At 36.9% G+C, this 24787-nt stretch overlaps 1 non-coding gene across 1 annotated transcript; it reads right to left on the reverse strand.

Annotated features, from left to right (window-relative positions):
- Positions 1-9575: 9575 nt before the first annotated feature.
- Positions 9576-9682, reverse strand: LOC116156164 (U6 spliceosomal RNA). The gene has a single exon (XR_004140011.1). It is a non-coding gene; the product is annotated as a U6 spliceosomal RNA (small nuclear RNA).
- Positions 9683-24787: the final 15105 nt, after the last annotated feature.

The raw sequence follows: 24787 nt of genomic DNA on the forward strand, positions 1-24787 counted from the left end.
CCTGGCTGAGAGTGCCCACTCTCTTTCATTGAACTCTAAGTTTTCTGAACTTATGTCATGATTGATTCTCTTCTGTCTGTCCCTTTGATTTACCGGAACCCTTACTACGTACATGTTAGGGCTTCTGGACCCGTCAGCCAGGACCTTTGTCTTTGAGTACTAAGTACTTAGCTTGGGCTTCTTGCCTCAGGACTCTGGTGCCTCCTAAAGGGAGGCAAGTCGTTGTGCTTTTCATGATCTAGGCTGTGCGTTTCCTGAGCGCTCTGACAGACAGACTGGTAGGGTCCCTTGGCAGGTGTCTCCCAAGCAGATAGTGGAGGCCAAGTGAGTTTCCACCTTCGTGGTGGCTAATAAGCTGGAAGCCTGCTACTTTTTTATATGCTCAGGAAGGAAGGCTGGACTTCCACATGCACGTGGGTGTCTAATTTTATGTTCTAGGAGATTTGCATAGTACTTCACTTGTGTTCATTCTATTTCCTATTTCAAGTCTTCAGTAAATAGTCTTGAATTTGGTTTTTACAATTCACTAGACAAGTTTCTGTTTGTTAATATGTTTAATTAAATTAAATGTTACTAGCAGTACGACTATTTTAGGTTTATATTGATATGCTTATTCATTATTTTTTCCAGTTGGGTTAAATTTCAGAAGGGTTGCTATTCTTTTTTCCCCTCTAGTTTTATTGAGAAATAATTACTCATGCCTCACTGTATAATTTTAAGGTGTACAGCATGATGGTTTGATTTACATATATTGTGAAATGATTACCAGAATAGGTTCAGGTAACATCCATCGTCTCATATAGCTACAAGGATAAGGAAAGAAAGCAGAAAAGAAAAACAAAACAAAACAAAATATTCTCCTTTGATGAGAACTCCCAGGATTAACTCTCTTAACAACTTCCCTGTATATCACACAGCAGTGTTAACTATAGTCACCATGTTGTGCATTACATCCCCAGTACTGATATACCTTTTGACAACCTTCCCCCAGTTCCCTCTCCCTCCACCCCCTGTCGCAGGTAATCACAAATCTGGTCTCCTTTTCTATAAGTTTCTCTCTCTCTCTTTTTCAGATTCCTCATATAAGGGAGATCATACAGTATTTATCTTTCTCTGTCTGACCTTTTTCACTTTGCATAATGCCTTCAAAGTCCACCCATGTTGTTGCTGCAAATGGTAGGATTTCCCCATCTTCTGTGGTTGAATATTCCATGGTATATATGTGCCACAACTTCTTTATCCATTCATCCGTTGATGGACACGTAGGTTGTTTCCATGTCTTTTCTATTGTAAATAATGCTGCTATGAACATGGGGGTGCCAATATTTGTTTGAGTTACTGTTTTTGTTTCCTCTGGATATATTCTCAGAAGTAGGATTGCTGGATCATATGGTAGTTTTATTTTTAACTTCTTGAGGGTCCTTTATATTATTTTCCATAGTGGCTATAAAAATCTACATTCCCACCAATAGCACAGAGGGTTCCTCTTTCTCCACATCCACGCCAGCATTTATCATCTCTTATCTTTTTGATGATGGCCATTCTGACAGGCATGAGGTGATATCTCACTGTCATTTTAATTTGCATTTCCCTAATGACCAGTGATGTGGAGCATCTTTTGATGTACATGTTGGTCTTTCATATGTCTTCTTTGGAGAAATATCTGGTCAGTCCTTTGCTCATTTCACAATTGGTTTATTGGTTACATATACATATATATTTTTACTATTGAGTTGTATGATAGATATTTTGGATACTAACCCCTTATCAGATATGGTTTGCAAACATTTTTTTTCCCATTCCATAGGTTATCTTTTCAATTTGTTGATGGTTTCTTTTTGTACAGAAACTTTTTGGTTTGAAGTAGTCCCATTTATTTATTTTTTATTTCGTTCCTTGTGCTTTATGCGTCATATCCAAAAATTCAATACCAAGACCCACGTCAAGGAGCTTTATTTCTGTGTTTCCTTCTAGGGTTTTCATGGTTTTAGGAACAGTCAAGATTTTTTAATTTTGAGAATTATTTCTTGTTCTCTGATGGCCCCTGTGACTGATGTCACTTCTTAGGCAAATTCTATTCAACTATGTTAAGAGTTATATGTTACATGTTAATTTGGAATTAAAACCAGATTTCCTTCAACTTCTTGCTGTGATTTTGTTTTATCCATGTTCAATTGTTTTGATTATTTTGGTTCTTACATTATGCTCTTGGTTTTCTTCATTTTCTATTCATTTACCATAAATGAAGAGCTGTATGTTTAATGTAGGTTCCTAGTTTTATTTTTGCCTTTTGGATAGTTTTTTTCTCCTTTTTCAAGGCCTATTCTTCCAGGCTCCCGTGTGGGGTTCCCTTACATCCTGTACTCAGTCTCTTTCCTTGTGAACCATCTGATTCATTGTTGGTTTCACGTATCGCCAAAATGCCGGTGACCTCTAGTTCTCACCTTCATTCTGGTCTTCCCTTCTTAGTTTCAGAGACACACATCCTGTTGCCTTCTGGAGATCTCCGCCTGCCTGTTCCACAGGTACTTCAAGCAGAACACACCCAGGACCTCTCTAGATCTTATTTCTGCCCAAGGTCTTTCTCTCTGCTTCCTAGTCTTTGCACATGGCACCAGGATTTACCTGGATGCTGATAAAGATAACTTGGGTGGCAATTTTCCTGTTTTCTTTTTGTACCAAAATGTGAGACCAAACTATCTCAATGTCTTATTTTGTAGGATCATTTATTTCCCGGAGTGGTAAAACTATAAGAAGCCAGATAGCAAATATTTTAGGCTTTGTGGGCCAAGAGATAAAAACAAGGGTGTTATGTAGATACTTATCGAACAAGAGAGAAAACAAATTTCTACCAATTTTTGTTGATGAAATTAAGCATATTATAATGGTTTACTGTAAGTGCTTTATAATACAGGTCCAGTAATGAGAAAAATGAAGTTGTTTTGGGGTGGGTCACAGTTTGATTAATTGAGATTCTTTGTTGTGTTTCTTATCAAAAAATCTATTGCAGGGGGGAAGGTATAGCTTGGTGGTAGAACGCATGCCTAGCATGCATGAGGTCCTGGGTTCAATCCCTAGCACCTCTACTAACAAATAACTAAATAAATACTTACCTCCCCCCAGCTCCCTACCCCCCCAAATCTATTGCAGATCTTCATCTGTTAATGATGAGCTGTAATGAGCTTTGACATGTTTTATCTGTGAAAACGTCCTTCAAACAGATATGTACTGTCAATTACTGATATCCTTCCACAATATATGATTTTAATTTATCAGCAAATTCCTCACTTATAAGCCAGGTATGGGATTCTTACAGATTCTTCCCTTGGTATTTGCCTTTTAGCTTGTCATTGCATTGCCAATTAGTCACTTCCAACTGACGGTTAGTTGGAATCTCCAGTTAAATGGATTTTGAAATGTGAAAGTGTCATATGACTTGCATTGAGGTCCAAAAATGTCACTGAAAGAATAGTCTGAACTCAGAAAATATATTCACTGCGGATCTGGAAATGGAGATGTCAATTCTTGCTTAACTTTTGACAGCACAGAGTGTGCTGCGTGACATTACTAGTGATTCTAATAATGTTGAAATGCCTACTGCAGTATAAGATTTGCATAAGCGCTATTTTACTTTGTAATTTTAGGTAGAATTCAGTAAGAGACATTATCATACCTTCAGGAAGAGCTAATTTCCAAAGCTATTTAGTGTTTAATATAATGGATGTTGAGGGGAGGTCTTCTTATTCAAAAACATTTCAATTTTGATCTAAAAAGTATTAAATTTTTGCCACTTTTAAGGCATTGGAGTACTGTGTGGAAAGGCAAGGCAAGATATTCAACTTCTATTTCTTTTTTTTAAACTTGAACTATAGTTGATTTACAATATTGTGTTAGTTTCAGGTATACAGCAAAGTGATTCTGTTATACAATAACACATACACACATATATATGTGTTCTTCCTCAGATTCTTTTCCATTATAGGCTGTTACAAGACATTGAATATAGCCCTGTGCATATTGTTGTTTATCTATTCTATATACAGTGGGGTATGTCTGTTAATCTCATATTTTAATTTATCCCTCCCCTCCCCCATTTCCCCTTTGGTAACTATAAGTTTGTTTTCTGTGTCTGTGAGTCTGTTTCTCTTTTGTAAATAAATCATCTTCTGTTTCTGACTATGGTTCATGGAAGTGATGATGGTTAAAAATATGAGAATGAGTGAAGTTCACCATTGCTATTAGTAGTTCAATTACACATGACAGGTTCAAAATTTTACAGAAAAATTGTTTGTGAAATTCTAATGACAATTCAACGAATAACCAGAGGCTTTAGACAACTTACATCTTCGCAGTCTTTGTAAACTTGTCCCACTAAGCCTTTTCTGCTCTACATTTATTTTCATTATCACCAGTTGTAACCCATTCTAGCAGATTCCACTTCAGGTTATACTGAATTAGTGTCTTCTTGGCTTGTTTGGAAGTATTCTCTCCTATTTTTCCACCCAGATTATTTTTAGGAACTAATTCTCTAATCACTTTAAAATTGACATTTTGAATAAACAGTAATAACTGACCAGTATTGGTAACATATTTAGACTCATCAAGAGCAAGGAAAATCATTTGATCATTTCCTTGATTTTTTTTTTTTTTTTTGGTGAGGGAGGTAATTATGTTTACTTCTTTTCATTTATTCTTAGAGGAAGTACTGAGGATTGAACCCAGGATCTCATGCATGCTAAGCATGCACTCTACCACTTGAGCTATACCCTCCCCCCTTGCCTTGATTTTTAATTGACTATTGATGTTGCTTCCAGTGTCCTCAACTCTGAACATCTCTTCTCACCAAGAGACTGATAGTCATGAAAAGGTTTATTTTTTTCTGGATACATTTCTTTAGCTAGTTTTATCAAATGTAATTTAATTAACTCACCATTGCTAAGAAACAAGGCACTCAGAAATTTTCTTTGGTTGCAACCTCATTTTCATTTTTAATTTTCATGAAGAAATTCTGCTGTTATGAGATACTCTGCTTTAAATTATTAAACTTTTTTGACTGGTACTTTCCTGTGAGTTGGGAACACAGTTGTTGAATGCTTAGTCTGATCATGTCAACCTGTGGTGTACTTTTTAGCACAGCTATTATGTCTGTTGCATAATAAACATGATGCATTTCCATCTAATTTTATCAAATAATAAGTACTCTCCTGTGATTTAAAAATGTGACATGCAAAGTTCACTTTTTTGTTGTTTTGATGTGATACAATAAAAAAAACTAAGAAAAAAAGACAAGATATGGCAATAGACTTGGCATTTGAAAATGCAGTTCAGTTAAAACTGCATCCCTGTGGTTTGCAGTGTGTCAAGCCACAGTGTACAGCAGTGAGAGGGCCACAGAAAGTCTCTGTTGCAACTACTCAGCTCTGCTGTTGTAGTGTGAAAATAGCTACATATAATACATAATCAGATAGGCATAGCTGTGTTCTAATAACATTTTATTTATGAAAACTGAAATTTAAATTCTATGTAATTTTTGTGTACCTCAAAATATTCTTTTGATTCTCCCCCTCAAACATTTAAAAATGTACATGGCTCACAGGCTGTTAAAAATGGAACAGAACAGATTTGGCTTGTTGAGTCATAGTCTGCCAACTCCTACCCTTTCTTACCACCTGAATATAGGTTCATGTCTCCCTCTGATTTTTGCCCTGTGTTTCCTCTTAAGCCATTCTCCACTCTTGTTTAAAGTCATTGCTTATTAAATGCAAGTCTGGACATATGACCCCTGTGCTTACTTTATCTTTTCATCGGCTCCTTGTATCTACAGCCGTGATCTTGCCATAGAGTGCAGGAGATATACTGAAGGGAAAACTTAAGGAAAATCAGCATGTCAGAAGAATATACTAGCAGAGCCATTTACAATTTCTTGTATTTTAAAAATAAAATATCATAGTACATGTTTGTAACTTATGATAAAATATTTTGGGGACCCCTGGGCAATAGGAATTATTACCAGATTACTCATAATCTTGCTCCTGATTTTGCTTATGGTCCTTTGTTTTAATACAGCTCAAATCCTTTCACCAGCAAATGGCTAACTGGAGTTCCATTAACTCAGCTGGTGTTTTCACTGCCTTCAGGCCTCTGCTTTGCTGTTGGTCCATAACTGTAGGAACCCAACTGATTTGTAAAGACTCAAAGTTTTACTTCCTTAAAGTAGCCCAACGTCATATATGAAATAGAACTTGACATTTTTCTCATCTTTTATATACATATAGCATATTCTGTAACACTTTATTGTAAGTAAATACTTTTTTTTTTTTTTTAAACAGCAGTACTGGTGAGGCGAGAAGCCCCATAAAAAGACCAGCAGGACCCCCAGGCAGGGCCACTACTCTCCTGCCAGCACCATCCGGTTCACTGACCCAAAGGCTCTATCTCACTTTTGTGCCTCTGAAACGGCTTACTTACACCTAAAATTCTATTGGTTCCCTGAGCTCACTCCTGATTGGTTATTTCTGTCCCTCCTGATTGGTCCATTTCTACAAAGCTTGTTCCTAATTAGTCAACTTTTGTTATACCTTGTTTGCATATGATGTTGCAAAGAGTAAACTGGCAGCCTATAAAAAGCCTGTGTAAATGTAAAGACGGGGTCTAGAGCTTGAAGTGTCAAGAGTGTAGGCTGGCTGGCCTAATAAACCTGAGTTCTCCAGCTCTGAGTGCTTTTTGGTCTCTTGCCGGGGTCCATAACTGAGCTGTAACACTGAGCTGTAACACATTTTTTTTTGGCAACACTAGGGAGTGAACCCAGGACCTCCTGGATGCTAAGCACACACTCTATCAATGTATGTGTGCTATACTTTCCCCCCGAGAATATGTATTTGAATCATCTGATGAGCTCCTTGAGAGCAGAATTTTAAAAAGTTAATTTTTATCTCCTTAGAATGTGAGACAGTTCCAGGCACAGTGGGGAATCTCAGTTTTTTTCCCCCCATAAATCAAGAAATGAATACACGGTTAGGGCACTTCTATGATTCCTTGTTCTCCCACAACATATATGCCAAGTAAACTACTGAGCAGAGTTGTGCTGGGTGGTATTTTCTCTTCTCCCTCTGTTGACCCTGAACATGGCAAGGTGTTAGATCCCAAACACTCTGCATGCTATCCAGTTCTGGTCACTATAGATTGAACACAAATATTCTATTCCAGGGCTCAGTATCATTCAAGGATGTGACTGTGGGCTTCACCCAGGAGGAGTGGCAGCACCTGGACCCTGCTCAGAGGGCCCTGTACTGGAGAACTACAGCCACCTCCTCTCAGTGGGTAAGGGATTGTGTTTCTTATAATTTCAGATAGCATTCATTTCTTTTTCTAAAGTTTCAACATTTTTAATTTTTTATAGAGATACTGGAGATTGAACCCAGGACCTCTTGCATGCTAAGCATGCAATCTACCACTAAGCTATACCCACCCCCCCATTTTTATTTTTAGCTGCTTATGTACATGATCCTTTGTAGATATTAATGATTTTTTTAGGGTTGAAATTTACAGTTCAGAGGTGCAGATATGATTAATCCCTTTTGATTGGTAGAAAAGACATTTTTCCTCTCTCCCCAGTGAGAAGTTTAAATGGCCCTATTGTTGTATAGCTTCTTAAGCTACACTTTCACCTTTAGAGTCCCTGAAATCCATGAACCTTGCCCAAGTCCTATGTCATTTCCCCTTCACAGAAACTTATGTTACCACGCCAGAAGTGGTCTTCAAGTTGGAGCAAAGAGAGGAGCCATGGATATTAGAAGAATCTTCAAGCCAGCACCACCCAGGTAAGTTAAAAGCTGTAACTAAAAGCTATAAACCAAGTGATATTAGAATCCAGTCAGTTCAGGTCTTAGCCCTTTTGAGATTATTTTTTAGGAAATTTTTTTTTAAGAGGCACCACTTTTCAAATGGTTGAGAATAAACACACTTGCCAATAATCCTCTCATAGATGAATGTTTTTAGTTTCTTGCTTGAAATTTTTAGGCAGATTTATCATTCTTAGAACTTATAAAAATCCAATTCTTGCCTATCTCATTTTAGATCTTTAAAAAAATGTATTTCCTCCCTATTAGTTGTCATCTGTTAATTGTGTATCATTTGAATTGTGTATCATTTATTCATTTGACAAGGATTAAATTTATTAATTTATATGGTAGTTATGTCTCTGAGCTGGAGATAGACCTGTGGAAAATATAATGATCCTGCTGTTATGGAGTCTATGTTTTTGTTTTAGAGGAGAGTAAAATGTATATTATTTTAGCAAATGTTTTCAGAAAGACTCTTTTGGAGCCAAAATCAGAACACAAATTTTAATGAAGTGAGGGAGTATGTGAGCCATGTGGTTTCTGAATATTCTAGGCCTTGAAGGATTTTGAATGGTATGATCTGATTCATGTATCTCTTTGGATGCTGTGCAGAGGAGATGCAAGCTAAGGGGAGGGCAGAGTGGGGAAAGGGCAGCAATAAAATCTGTAGTAGTCTGTGATGGATGTTAGAGTCCTACACTAGCTTGGAAGTTATGGAGTCATGTGAAGTGTTTGGTTTCTGGATGTGTTTTGAAGGGGTACTCAAAATAGGTTTTGTTAGGTTGTTTTGGAGTATAAGAAAAAGTGGTGCTTGATACTTAGAGATATAACTTATTGAGTTGAGAAACAATGAGGAGTAATAGTGTCTAGAGGAGACTGGTAAGAATGTAGGTGAATCTAAACAAAAATTGCCTATATAAAATAATACCTGTTGAGTATAAAAAGGACAAAAACAGAATATTGGAAAATAGCATATAAGTCACTTAGCCCTTAACCTGCTCTAAAATCCTTTTATTTTTTGAACACATGTTAACTTAACTATGCATGATAAAACGTAATGGGTGAACGCTAAAATAAGCAAAACAGTAAGCATAACTTTCAAACCTGTAAAGGGAAGAAAATGGAAACTAAAAACCAAGCACTATACAAAAAATTAAATCAAATGAGAAAGGGTAATAAAAGAATGGGCAGTAAAAGATAAATGTAGAACAAATGAAAGCCAGCAAAAAAATTGGAAGCAACTCCAGATATTTTAATAATCACAGTAAATAAAAATTGACTGAAGTCTTCTGATAAAAGGGATAATAAATTTGGATTTTTAAAAAGCTAACTATAGGCTTTTTTTTGGTGAATTGTACCTAAGGCATTTAAACATAAAACAAAAGGAATAAATGTGAAGAATCAAATACTAAAGAAAATAGAATTGAGATATCTTTTTGTAATAATACATATGCTTAAAAATTTTTTTATTGAGTTATAGTCAGTTTACAATGTGTCAATTTCTGGTGCACAGCACAGTTCCTCAGTCTTACATGAATACATATATATTCATTTTCATCTTCTTTTTCACCATGAGCTACTACAAGATATTGAATATATTTCCCTGTGCTATACAGTATAAACTTGTTTATCTATTTTACATATACCAGTCCGTATCTGCAAATCTCAAACTCTCAGTTTATCCCTTCCCACCCCACTCCCCAATGGCAACCGCAAGTCTATACTCTATGTCTGAAAAATATGGAATGCTTCACGAATTTGCGTGTCATCCTTGCGCAGGGGCCATGCTGATGTTCTCTGTATCATTCCAATTTTAGTATATGTGCTGCAGAAGCGAGCACAAGATGTCTTAATTGATATCAGACAAAATCAGTTTAGGACAAAAATCTCTATTGGAATAAAAATGCTTACTACACAATGATAAATGTTTCATCATCAAAAGAAGAGATAATAATTAGACCTAAAACAGTGGTTTAATGAAAATTTGATAGAAATACAGAGAGAAATTGCCAAACAAACCATTTTTAAGGAAAATTGTAATACATTCCTCTAAATTATTGATAAATCAAACACAAAATTCTTTAATAAAAACCTAGAAAATTTAAATCTTAGAACAATGAGAGTGTATAGAACCCTGCATTCATCAACATGTAAATGCATTAAAAATCTGTAATTGTCCATGTACTAATTTTAAGAAATGGATTTGTATTTTAACTTTTAATTTTTTATTTAAATGTATTTATTTGGATTTTAATAAATAATGAATCTGTGCTACTCAGCCCACATTCTCTCACGTATGCTGGGATATTTATAATGAATTTTTGAAATGTTCAGTTTGCTTCTGTGTCCCAGCTATTGTAAACAGTGCTGCTATGAACATTGGGGTGCATGTATCTGTTTGAATTAGTTTTCTCTGGATTTATGCTCTGGGATTGCTGGATCATATGGTAACTCTATTTTTAGTTTTTTAAGGAATCTCCATACTGTTTTCCACTGCATCCCCACCAACAGTGTAGGAGGATTCCCTTTTCTCCACACCCTCTCCAGCATTGATCATTTGTGTACTTTCTAATGATGGCCATTCTGATTGGTGTGAGGTGATACCTCATTGTAGTTTTGATTTGCATTTCTCTGATAATTAGTGATATTGAACATCTTTTCATGTGCCTATAGGCCATTCATATGTCTTCACTGGAGAAATGTCCGTTTATGTCCTCAGTCCATTTTTTTGATTGACGTTTCTTTTCTCCTTCCTCCCTTCCTTCCTTCCTTCCTTTCTTCTTTCTCTCTTTCTCTCTTTCTCTCTCTCTTTCTCCCTTTCTCCGTTTCTTTCTTTCTTTCTTTCTTTCTTTCTTTCTTTCTTTCTTTCTTTCTTTCTTTCTTTCTTTCTTTCTTTCTTTCTTTCTTTCTTTCTTTCTTTCTTTCTTTCTTTCCTATTGAAGTATAGTTGATTTACAATGTGTTGGTTTCAGGTGTGCAGTAAAGTGATTCAGTTATACAAACACATATATATTCTTTTTCCGATTCTTTCCCATTATAGGTTATTATAAGATATTGAATATAGTTCCCTGTGCTATATAGTAGGTCCTTGTTGTTTATCTATTTTATATATAGTAGTGTGTATATGTTAATCCCAAACTCCTAATTTATCCCTCCCCTGACCCCTTCCCTCTTTACTAACCATAGTTTTCTGTGTCTGTAAGTCTATTTTCAGTTTGTAAATAAGTTCATTTGCATCATTTTTTTTTTCAGATTCCACCTATAAGAGATACCACATGATATTTGTCTTTCTCTTCCTGCCTTACTTCACTTAATATGGTAATCTTTAGGTCCACCTATGTTGCTGCACATGGCATTATTTCATTCTTTTTTGAGTTGTTTGCTTTTTTTTGTTACTGAGTTGTATGAGTTGTTTGTATATTCTGGAAATTAAGCCCTTGTCAGTCGTATCATTTGCTAATATTTTCTCCCAGTCTGTCAGTTGTCTTTTCATTTTGTTTATGGTTTCCTTTGCTGTGCAAAGGCTTACAAGTTTAATTAGGTCCCATTTATTTATTTTTGCTTTTATTTCTATTGCCATGGTAGACTGACCTAGGAAAAAATTGCTACAATTTATGTCAGAGAACTTTTTGCCTATGTTCTCTTCTAGGAGATTTATGGTGTCCTGTCGTATGTTTAAGTCTTTAAGCCATTTTATTTTTATGTATGGTATAAGAGAGTGTTCTAAATTCATTAATTTATATGTGGCCATCCAGCTTTCCCAACGACACTTGCCTAAGAGACTGTTTTTTCTCCATTGCATATTCTTACCTCCTTTGTCATAGATTAGTTGACCATAGGTGTGTGGGTTTATTTCTGGCCTCTCTATTCTGTTCCATTGATCTATGTTGTCTGTTTTTGTGCCAATAACAAACTGTTTTGATTACTGTAGCTTTGTAGTATTGTCTGAAGTCTAGGAGGGTTGCACCTCCAGCTTTGTTCTTTTTCTGAAGATTGCTTTGACAATTTGGGGTCTTTTGTGGTTCCATATAAATTTTAGGATTATTATTCTATTTCTGTGAAAAATGTTATAGATAATTTGATAGGGATCTCATTAAATCTGTAGACTGCTTTGGATAGTATGGCCATTTTAACAATATTAATTTTTCCAGTCCAAGAGTATGGGATATCTTTTCATTTATTTAAATCACCTTTAATTTCCATTATCAATGTTTTATAGTTCTCAGTCTATAATTCTTTCATCTCCTTGATCAGATTTGTTTCTAAGTTTCTTGTTTGTTTTTATTCTTGCTTTTATCCATTTTGCTAATTCTGACTTTAATTGATGAGTTTATTCCAATTAGATTTAAATTGATTACTGATAATGAAGGACTTCTGCCACTGAGTTGTTTTCTGTATGTCTCGTATGCTTTTTTGTTCCTAAATTCCTGCCATCTTTTGTTGTAGATACATGTTTTCTTATGCACCATTTTGAATCCATTTTCCTTTCTTTTATTATATGTATATTTAGTTATTTTCTTAGGGTTTTCTGTGGGGATTACAGTTAACATCTTAACTTATAACAATCTAGTTTGAATTGATACCAATTTAATGTTAATAACATACAAAAATTTTGCTCCTTTATAGTTTGGCATCTTATTTGTATTGATATGTTTTAGAGTTAAGCTCAATTTTTCTACTTGTTTTCATGAACTTTCCCTTGACTGCAGTAAACTTGTACACTTATTGGTTGTATACTAAGACATTTAGATTTAGTCATATACTCTGATACCTGGCCAGATTTAGTTCTTGACTGAGTTTTCTTTCTCCAGCTAGATTTCGATACCCCAAAGAGAAGGACCTATTTTTCATTCCATCTTCTGCTAAGTAACATGCAATAGACATTTGATGATTTGGAGAGTCTGGAAGAGAGAATTCTTTCATATTTATTCTTCCAGAAAAGCAAGGAACTCTACAAATAAACATGCTCCAGTCAAAATCTGTAGCTCCTTAGTTATTAGATACAAACTGGCAAGGAGTCTGAGATTTGTGTTTCAAAATAGTTTTCCAAGTTGGGATACATACCACTTACTTGTGTATGTCCACTGATTTACCATCTGTTCAGAGAATTCAAAGGAAACTAGAGATATCGTAGTACTTAACAGGACCTTAGATTGTATCTAGGATGAAAAATGAAAGCAGGATTAAAGTGTTTTAAGTGTAGCATAGAAATAGAAATATTTGTTATAGAGCAATACTGTACAAAATGATAGTTAAAATCACTAACTTTTAACTGGAAAGTTTTAAGAAGACTTTTTTTTTTGATATTATGGGACAGTAACCATTTTTTGAAGAGTGTCTAGCTTCTGAGTAGGGATAAGATTGAAAGGCCCAGTAACTAAGTGGATGGATATACGTGTAGGTCTTTGGTTGGGGATGAGCAACTAACTCATAGGGGGCAAATTTTCTGGTGCGTGAAGAACAGAGGGTAGTGATTCAGGACACAAGGAATGATGATTTCCAACAGCAGATACAATCCAGTTGTCAGATTTGATTTGTCAGAATGAAGACTTTTATCTGATTTATTTCTGGGTACTTTGGGACCATAGGGTCAGAGATATGGTTAGGTTTTTGAGCATAGAAGTGATAATGTTGTGGTGAATGCAAGTAGGAAGAATGTAATAATAATTTCTCTGTCATGTTTAGAGAAAAGTATTCATAATAAAAAGATACAGTTGACTCTTGTCATTCACAGTAGTTGTGTTTTATAAAGTCACTATAAACACTGAACTAGTGAATACTGAACCACTGCTCCTAGGGAAATAGAGGGATGGGTTCCTGTGAGCTTATGCCCACAACATATTCATTAACTGATTGATACATATCTTGTTTGTGTGTTTCTGTTTAAAGACACCTTATTTAATAAGTAGTGTTGATTTGTTAACACTGAACTCATCACCAGCAGTGCTATAACTCACGTCTGAATGAAGCTTGTGTAACACACATGTTTTCTCCATAAGGCACATCACAGCATGGACAGTACTTTAGTCCAACATTAGGGGCCCATTTTAAACAGCAAAATCTCCAACAAAGCTGGAAAAAAATGTGGCATTAAATACACTACAAAAAAGGGTACTTATTTACAGTGTGAAAACTGAAACAAGAAGGCAGAACACTGCCTTGCTTCACTTCAGCTGGGACCGTGTGTGCCAGGCGACTCCAGCATTTTAGTGCTCTGTGCATGTGTGAGTGGTCATGGAATACTGTGAGTGTTGTCTTTGAGTCACAAATAAATTTTAGGAAGATTTTGAGGTCACAGATAAAGTTTAGCAAGTAGGCACATTTGCAATTACAGATTTCACGAATAATGAAGAGTGACTGTATAAAGATTAATAAAGATTCCAAGACTAGGTTGAAAACTATGATCTGTAAAATTCGCATATGAGAAACCAGAAATACTGAAGTATCTGTGTGCGTGTGTGTGTGTGTGTGTGTACTCTGTATATATATGTATATGTTTACTCTGTAAAGGATTAGTTTGAGTGAGAGGCAAGACTGTTTATGAAATAAGTAAATTGGCATATAGAGATAGGAAGACTTTATGATTTGATGACTATGACAGGTTCATTAGTAAACAGCTCTGGTAGGAGAAAATAAAGATATAACAGCAGAATAGAACTATGTACCAATCTTATTTCTGCAGTCTAAATGTGTGGTTTCTTTGGACACTGGATTTCCATGTGAATCAGTCCTAGAATGAGAATTACAGTCTAGACAATAGGAATTTTCTTTTGAGTATGAGGAAATTATTGCTCTCTAAAATTTGAATTTGATGCTTGTAAATAGAACAGAAAAGACTGGAAGTATGTATATTAGTAATGATTCAGTAGCAGATGATAAGGACTTACATATCTGTCTGTCTATTTTCTTCTAGTTTTATTGAGAAATAATTTATATACAGCACTGTATAAGTTTAAGATGTAGAGCATAATGACTTTGACTCACATACATCATAAAATGATTACCATAAGTTTAGTAAACATCCATCATCTTATATAGATATGAAATAAAAGAAGTAGGAAAAAATTTTTTTCTTTGTGATGAGAACTCTTAGGACTTACTCTCTTAACTTCCATATATAAGGTACAGCAGTGTTAATTATATTTAGTCTGTTGTACATTACATTCCTAGATTGGTACATAGTTCTATTCTGCTGTTATATCTTTATTTTCTCCTACCAGAGCTGTTTCCTAATGAACCTGTCATAGTCATCAAATCATAAAGTCTTCCTATTTCTATATGCCAATTTACTTATCTCATAAACAGTCTTGCCTCTCACTCAAATTAATCCTTTACAGAGTCAACATATACATATATATACAGAGTACACATTTATCTTACAACTGGAAGTTTGTACCTTTGACTACCTTCCTCTAATTCCTCCTCCCTCCACACCCTGCCTCTGGTAACCACAAATCTGATCTTTTTTTCCTATGTGTTTGTTTTTGAAGTATAGTTGACGTACAATGCTGTGTTTTTCCTGATATACAACATAGTGATTAAATATTTCTGTACATTTCAAAGTGACCACCATGGCTAGTCTGTTACTATCTCTCACATACAAAGATATTACATAATTATTGATTATATTCCCCACACTGTAAATTTCATACCCCTGACTCATTTATTTTGTACCTGGCAGTTTGTACCTCTTAATCTGCCTCACCTATTTCTACCCTCCTTTGTTCTGGCCACCACCCATCATTCCTAAATATATGACTCTGTTTCTGTTTTGTTATGTTTGTTCATTTGTTCTACTTTTTAAAAAATTAGTTTTTTTAATTTTATTTTTTAGTGGAGGTTCTGAGGATTGAACCTAGAACCTTGTGCATCCTAAGCACACACTCTACCACTGAGCTATACCCTCCCCACTGTTCTGCTTTTTAGATTTCACATGTCAGTGAAATCATAAGGTATTTGTCTTTCTGACTTATTTCACTTGGTTTAATATCCTCTAGGTCAATCCATGTTGTTGCAAATGGCAAGATTTCATTTTTTATGATTGAATAATATTCCATTGTGTATATATACCATTACTTCTTTATCCATTCATCTAATGATGGACAATAGATTGAATAGATTTCATCTATTGAAAGCCAAGATTGCTACCATATCTTGGTTGTTGTAAATAATGCTTCAGTGAATATAAGAGTGCACATATCTTTTTGAATTAGTGTTTTTACTTTAATTTTCGGTGGATAAATACCCAGGAGTGCAATTGCTAGATTGTATGGTGGGTCTGTTTTCAATTTTTTGAGGAGTTTCCATACTGTTTTGTGGAGTGGCTGCACCAACTCACATTCACACCAACAGTGCACAAGGGTTTCTTTTTCTCCACACACATGCCAATACTATTATTTCTTGTCTTTTTGATAATAGCTGTCCTGAGGACTTAAATATTATTTGCCTCCTCTAAGCCTAAGTTCTCCTCTGATTTATCACCCTTCAGTACTGTTGTCTACTAATTTTCTTTTGTGACTCTACATACTGTTTCTTGCTTTGTTGAGTTTTCTCCTTCATGCTCAAGCATCCATCCAGATAGTACCTTGTTTACTGTATTGTGTTTATTTCACGTTCTCTAGCTAGTTTTGAAGGTCCCATTTCTAAACTGCCAAATTACTACGTTTTTATTGGCAGGCTACTCTTCTGCTATTGCTGGTTATTTCTTTTGCCCAATCCTAAGGGAATGAGAGAAGGATGCTCCTGGAATTACTTTCACACCAGAAGACTGGGCTGTGCTATGGCATTTCCATATGAAATGTGTTAACATTTATAAGATATGATAAATTATTCTCATTTCTAGAATTCTGGAAAGTTGATGACCCGATGGAAAAGATCAGCACTTTATGGGAAGTTGACTTTGTCAACAATAAAGCACGAATTAAGGAGAGAAAGTGTATTAGGGAAAACATTTAGTAAGGACATTAAACCCTGTTTCAGTGAGAAAAATACCTAATAAATATGACTCCCGTGTAATGAGTTTGAATTCTATTTCCAAATTAGTCATTAGTAATAGAAACTCCTTTGTAAGGAAGATTAGTGAGTTTAGTGCACATGGGAAGTCGCTTCTCAGCACAAAGCATGAGAATTCTTATGCCAGAGAAAAACCTTTTAAGTATGACAGAAGTGGGAAAGCTGTCAATCAAAATGAGGCCCTCTTTCCACATCAGGATATTCAAACTCTAAAGCAGTTTTTTGAATATAATGAATGTTGGAAAGCCTTTCATGAGGAGGTGGACTTCATTACCCAGAAAAGAGCATGCCCATGGGAGAAGCCCTGTGGATATAATGAGCATGTGAAAACTTTCTCTGATGCTCTTTTGTCCATCAGGAAACTCTTTCAAGGGAAAAAAATCACTGTGAATTTAATGACTGTGGAAGGTGGTCTGTTGAAAAGCCAGCTCTAAATAAAGACCATAGTTATCATGGGGAAGAAATACCGCGAGTGTGGGAATAATTTTGGCAAGAAGTAGCTCCCCACTCACACTGAAAGAACTCACAAAGGAGAAATGACCTTTGAATATAATGAGGCAGGGGAAATCTTCAAGAAATCAAATTTCTCTCCACATCAAAAAACACACACAGAAAAGGAAACTTTTGAAAATAGTATGGGATATCTTTTTGGCAGACATCAGTTCTTCCTAAACATCAGAGAACACACCTAAGAGAAAAACTCTGCGAATGCAGTGAGTGTGGGAAAGTCCTGAACCACAAGTCATCACTCATAGTACATAATAGGATATACAGAGGGGAGAAACCTTATGAATGTACTGAATGTGGGAAAAGTTTCACAAATAGGCCAAGCTTCACAGTTCATCAGAAGATACACACAGGGTAGAAACCCCATGGATGCGCTGAATGTAGAAAAGCCTTCGGATATAGGTCAGGCCTCACAGTACATCAGAAAACACACAAAGAGGAGAAACCATATGAATGTATTCAACACAGGAAAACATTTTACCAGAAATCAGCTCTCACTAACCATCAGAGAACTCACACAAGAGAAAAACTTCACAAATGTGATGGGAAAACCTTCTACAAGAAGTCAACCCTCAAAGCACATCAGGAAACACACACAAGGCAGAAATCCTTTGAATCTACAAATGTGGAAAAGCCTTTTTATCAGAATTCAGAGTTCTCTCCTCGAAGAAATTGTACAGAGTAGAAATCCCCATCAACGTCCTGAAAGTCCAGAAATCTTTTCCTACTTGACTTGCTCAGTTTACATCAGAAATAGGGGAGGGGAGAAACTTAGTAAATATGGGAAATGGTTTACCTAGAGATAAAGTGACATCTTTATACTGAGCAGCAGATACTTGATATTTGGAACATCTTAAGAATATTTTGCAGCTTTCAAAATCATTCTTGATCACGTGTCAGAACTTTTAGGTGACTGGAAATATACCAATTTGGGAATTGAGAATAAAAATTTTCTCTGGAAATATTATACTAAAACTCCTGTTTCTGATATGATACCATGGTTGTTATTGAAAATATTCAGTAATAAACATATCCACCATGCAATAGGAATCTAACTTTGAAAAGCACCATTAAGTTGAATGATCATAACTACTATATGAAACACAAATGCAGAGAGTTACTGAGTTATGCTGAATATACGTATAAGAAAAATGTTGCATGTATTACTTACTGGAACCCATCATAATCTTAAAATATATTCTTAGCTTCATAATAACTACATGCTTAAAGTTTCTCAAACTTAATATTTGTATCTTTTTCAGCCATAAGAACAAAATGTATAATTTAAATAAAAATATTTGTGGAATGGAAACTGATGCAGCCACAGCTTTCTTGCTACTCTCTTAGCTTATAAAAATATGTACATTGTTACTAAACTAACTTCCCAATAAAGAATCCAGACAGTGTGTGTGTGTAGAATTTTTACCTAATTCAGAGTTAGCTAAAAAGAACAAAAAACTATGCAACAGTTAAGTGCAAAATTACTTAAAGGACTTCTGCTTCCACCCATGAACTGCAGGACTTGCTGTCCCACTGTAGACAAATTGAAAACTGGGCAAGATGTATGAAATAACTAGAAAACTGGAAAAATATATGAAACAACTGTTTTAAGCCTTTGGACCTTAGGGTTTTGTACACCCATGATACTTGAGAGAAAGGAAGCAAATATTGTCAGAGAGGAAAAAATTTTCCTCCACTCTTCTGAGTTCTCCTGGCTGGGCTAAGAATTAAATTGAAATGAGACATGTCCTAGTTAAGAAACTGTGGTTAAATTATACAATGTCACAAAATCTTAGTCTATCCATTAGTAAAAATGTTTTGTGTCTGGGGCTCAATTTTGATTCATGTTGATGGAAGTAAAAAGTATTGTCACGTGACTGTATAGCACAGGGAGCTATATTCAGCTTCTTGTAATAAGCTATAAGGGAAAATAATCTGAAAATATGTGTGTGTGTGTATATATCTGAATTGCTTTGCTGTATACTTGGAACTAACATTGTAAATCAACTACACTTCAATAAAAAATAAAATTTGAAAACAAACAAGCAAACAAAAATTAAACTGACATGAGATAGATTAACAGGAGAAAACCAAAGTTTAATAACATACATACATGGGAGAGACCCAGGAAACATGGGAAAAATGAGTAATTCACCAAAATGGCTGAAGTTATCACCTTAAATACTATCTTCAGCTGAAGACAAAAGAGGATGTTGGGGATAGTGGCTTGGGTCTTCAAAGGGGAGGAAGGCAATTCACCTGGAGATGGAGAAGCAGATGGTTGGTAAACACATGTTTCCTGGGCTATGTGGAGACAAGGGGACACAGAGTGGACTCTTATCTCTAGGCCCTGCAGTTTCCCCCACCACACCTAATCCATATTCTTTGCAGAGATCCCTGGTGATAGCTTTAGTAGGGACAAGCCTCCTTTATCTAAATTCTTTAGGCAGCTAAGGAGTAGATAAAAAGAAAGACTTCCTGAGTCTTTTGTTTCTTAAAAGTAATCAGCCTAAATTAATCCTCATGCCAAAGAGACACATTTTGGGGTGGCAGATTTTGCTCCCCTTTACATTATCATCCCTAAAGTTGCTCCAGCTCACTGTCAGGAGGAAATCCCAGACTGTGGATGGTTATACATAGGGATAACTCCAAACATACCCTTACTCAGTATGAAAGGGAGCAGGACCCTGTGCCCACTCCCACCCACCTCTGGGAGTGGTGAAGTCTCCCAGGCCTCCCTGATTCATTGAAGAGCAGGTTTAAGCCGTTGATTAGGACAAGCCTCCAGACATTGGAGGATGGCAACAACTCTGACCACCTATCTTGATGATTAGCTGAGATTATTCCTTCATTTCCCTTTAAAACTTTCATGGCTGAATGGAATCTTTGGAGATAGTATTTTTGAAGGGATTCCAGGTCCACTAGATTGCAGGCATTCTGATTAAAAGCAACTTTCCTTTTTGTTTGCAAGGCTCTTGCCCCTAGGATAATACCCCTGCCCCTTCCTCAAATAGAAACAAATTACTCTTATTCATGTCTCTGGAGGCAGCTGCAGAGAAGAAACAAGAACTGGTTAGAGCCTATGGAGCCCAAGATGGCAGAGGATCTGACTTGCAGGGGACCTTGAGCCTCATTATACTTTCACTGTAATGTATTAACATGCTAAGTGACACACCAGTGCCATGTCAGTTGATGATTGTCATGACAACCACCAGAAAAGCCCATACGAGGACTGAAAAACTCCAACAAGGGCTGATTGGCTCCACCACACCTGGAAGGAAGACATGATGTTAGATGCTTCCCATAAAAGTCCACCTGGCCCCACGTGGACCAGAGCTGTCTCTGCTGCCCATCCTGGCTGACGGCTCTGCACTCGAATGACTCTTCCTTGCTCAAGTGCTTTTCTTCCTTTCTCCCTGCTTGAGCACTTTCCTTCCCTTTCCACTTCTGAGCAATAAAGCAGCTGTTCACTTTGCCCCCCTGTCTCTGCTGTGTGAATTCTTTTACAGCCAGGGGCAAGAACCCACACTTTGATAAACCTCCTAATTAAGGGGTCCCTCCATCTGCTAACAAATAAAGAAGAGATATTTCAGAGTTCAGGGAGTGCAAGGCAGCTGTAATATGTGGGGTAGAGACTGGAGAGGGAGATAGCAGAAAAAGAACTTGAGAAATCTGAGTACCCATCTGCAAGTCTCTTCAAGGCTTGGCAAAAATCAGCTGCTGGCAAAGGAACAATTATTGGGGAACTCTAACACAACTCTCAGAGCTCATACAGAGCTGGGAACCATTTGAGTTCCTATGAGTCAAATCCCCTCCTCCTTCAGATCCGAAGACCATCAACTCTTCCCCTTTTGGTATGGTTTTTGAAGACACCATGGAGATACTGGGAGTGGATAAGAGTTGGCAATATTTGTGAGTCTGTATTAGTGTTCTTGGACTGCTGTAACAAAATACTACAGAGTTGGTGGTTTAAATAAAGACATTTATTTTCTTACAGTTCTGGAGGCTAGAAATCCACGTTCAAGGTGCTGGCAAATTCCATTTCTGGTTAGGGCTCTGTGTCCTCACACGGCCTTTCTTCTGTGCATGCATGCAAGTTGGGGAGGGGAGTGGTGCAAGCTCTCTGTTGTCTTTTCTTATAAAGACATTTAACCTTTTGGGTGAGGGCTCCACCCTTATGACCTCATTTAACCTTAATTACTTTGAGACTCTGTCCCCAAATATAGCCACACTGTGGGGTCAGGGCTTCAACAGGTGAATTTGGGAGGAGACACAAATACTCACTCCATAATATTTCTGGCCCTGGCACGCAAAATTTGTGTTTTTCTTGCATTCAATATACATTAATTCCATCCCAACAGCCCCCAAAATCTTGATTCATTCCAGCATCAACTCTATAATAAAGTCAAAACCCTAAGTGGATGGCTTTTAGATATCATCTAAATCAGGCATAGGTGAGACTTGAGTACAGTGTATCCTGAAGGTAAAATTCCTCTTCAGCTGTGAACCTGTGAAACCTGACAAGTTATGTGCTTCCAAAAAATACAATGGTGGGACAGGCATAGGATAGATAGTCCCATTCCAAAAAGGAGAAATTGGAAAGAAGAAAGGGGTGATGTGTCCCAAACAACCTAGTGAGACAAATTCTAGTAAGTTTAAGGCTCAAGGTTTATCCTCTTGGATCCACTGTCCTTTCAGATCCATTGAGGCAGCAGCCCTGCCCGCACAGCTTTAAGCGGTGGCCCAGCCCCTGTAGCTCTTCTTTATAATCCTGCCCCTATGTTGTGGAAAAACTGGCCTTTGTGCCCCAAAAGACAAATTCTGACTCAGAGACAGAGTTTGGGGAGTGTAAGAAAAGAGCAGCTTCATTGCTTTGCCAGGCAAATGCCGCAGAGACTGTGAATCCATCTTGGGGTTGAGGTCTTGAGGTTTCATAGGAAAACTGGATGAAACAGAAGGATGATAACAATCAGGGGCAGATTGTGGTGCTGTATTCTTCTGAATCTTTGTAAGTCCATCTGGTGTCATGGAAAACTCCTTAGGGCCTGTCCATTCTTCTGAGGTTATCAACCCATGACCTTCTTTCTGGAAGACAGCTTCTAGGTTAAGAAAATAAGCTTTTCTGGGTAAAAGAATGTATAGGGAAGGTTAGGGGCTACTTTAGGAAAGCAGTTGAGCAAATAAACAGAAAGAAAAAAAGACGCGTCAGAATGAATCAGCAAATAGCAGCAAACAGCCTTGACATTAGGGAAACCATTTTGTTAGTAAGGTTTCTAATCTTTCACCTGCAAGCCTGTCCCCAGGGCTCTGGGCATTGACAGCCTGCCTGTTTAAAGCGAAGGGGCAACCTTGATGATCTCTAAAGCACCTTCTGTGTCATTCTTCCCTTTCCTTGAAGAACAGAGTATATTTTCAGCTGAATAGGTCTATTGGCCTGTCCTGTAAAATCTAAGAGGTCTGGTGGGCTTCCTTCATTTTCTCTCATCTCCATCCTCTTCTGTTCAAACTGACAGCTCACATAATCTCCTAATCTCTTTATCCACATCGTTGGTGTTCTCTTCAGAACACGTTTTCTCATTTATTATGATATACAGACTGAGAGATTTCCAAATCTTTAAGCTCTGCTTCCTTTTTGCTTAACAATTTCTTCTCCAATTCATCTTTCTCCTCTCACATTTTACTGTAAACAGGCAGGAGGACTCAGGCTGCACCTTCAACAATTTGGTTAGAAATCTCCTTGCTAAGTATCCAGTTTCATTGCTCAAATATTATACCTTGCACAAAACACTAGAACACAGTTTAGACAAGTTTTTGCCACTTTATGACAAGGGTCTCCTTTCCTTCAGTTTCAATGACATGTTTTTTCTTTTCCATCTGAGACCTTACGAGAAGCGTCTTTAACTTCTGTATTTCTACTGACATTCTGTTCATGTTATATGTATTCTCTAAGGTGATAGAGGCTTTCTCCTGTTGCTTTTCTCTTTTCTGAGTCTTCACCAGAATTGCCTTTCATGTTCACGTTTCTACCAGCAATCCTTTCAAGGCAATCTAGGCTTGTTGTAGCATGCACCTCAAACCTCTTCTGGTCTCTGTCCATTACCCAGTTCAAAAGCCATGTCTGCATATTCAGGTTTTGGTAGCACCCTGCTTCCCAGTGCCCAAGTCTGTATTAACGTGTTCAGGCTGCTATAACAAAATACCTCAGAGTGAGTGGCTTAACTACAGAAATTGATTTTCTCATAGTTGTGAAGGCGACAAGTCCCAGATTGTGATGCTGGAAGATCTGCTTTCTGGGGAGGACTGTGTCTGGCTTGCAGGTGGCTGCTCTCTCACTGTGTCCTCACATGGCCTTTCTTTGCTGTTTGCTTGCGGGGGCCCCGAGAGGGAGGGAGAGAGAGTGAAGCAGTGTCTCTGGTGTCTTTTTTATAAGGATACTAATTTTATTGGATCAGGGCTCCACCTTTATGACCTCATTTAACCTTAATTATTTCCATAGAGGTGCCACCTCCAAATACAGCCATACTAGGGGTAGGGCTTTGGCATATGAATTTGGGGGGCATAAACATTCATAACAGATGCCTAAAATCAGCCTACAGGCCATAGAATATCCAGTGAATCCCCTCCTTACCCTCCACCCCCAATTGGAACCATCTCCTCCTCCATAAATGGGTAGAATTATACATATCTGGAAGAGTGGAATGAACCCTGAACAAACTTTAATTAATACACTAAGAAGGTGTCCCTCTGCCAGGGAGTTCAGATGGGGTGCAGACCTAATGACCAACAATTCCAACTCAGCATCGGGATCTAGTCGTGCTCTACTGTCTCAGAGGACCTTAGGCAACTCACTTCCCATCTTGGCGCTTACATCCCTGTCTGTGGTGGTAGGTAGTGGTGTGGTACTTATAGGCATTTGAGCACATATTATGCACCAGATCTGTGCCATTAATGCTCAACTTCAAATTGTCTGAGCTGGACATAGTAGATAAGGGTGTTTCTGTGATAAAGATGAAGATAACAAGAATTAGAGATAGGAACTGACTTTTGCAGTGTAAAGATTAGTCCACAGGAAGAAAGGTTAGGTTTCCCTACCTATTTAAAATAGGAATATACAAACCTATAACTATGATTATACTTTATAACTTTCTGGTATCACACAATTTAAAGCTGCCATGCTTAGTCAGTTGTAAGCTGTGCTTTTGGCTGTGTGGTAGTAGCACTTCAGCCAGTAAAGGGAAGAACTACCATGTGTCAGTATCTTAAGGATGAACTGCATTGTTCCTTCTATGATTTGGAGGATTTGGAGTTAAATTATTGACTTTGGCTTTTTTCTTAATGTTCAATGTTATAATTTTAAAATCCCATAAAAATATCATCCAGTTGTCCCAAGGTCATGTAGAAGACTTACCTGAACCACCACCAGAAGG

Source organism: Camelus dromedarius, chromosome 8 (genome assembly GCF_036321535.1).
Source record: "Camelus dromedarius isolate mCamDro1 chromosome 8, mCamDro1.pat, whole genome shotgun sequence".
Lineage (NCBI taxonomy): Eukaryota > Metazoa > Chordata > Mammalia > Artiodactyla > Camelidae > Camelus > Camelus dromedarius.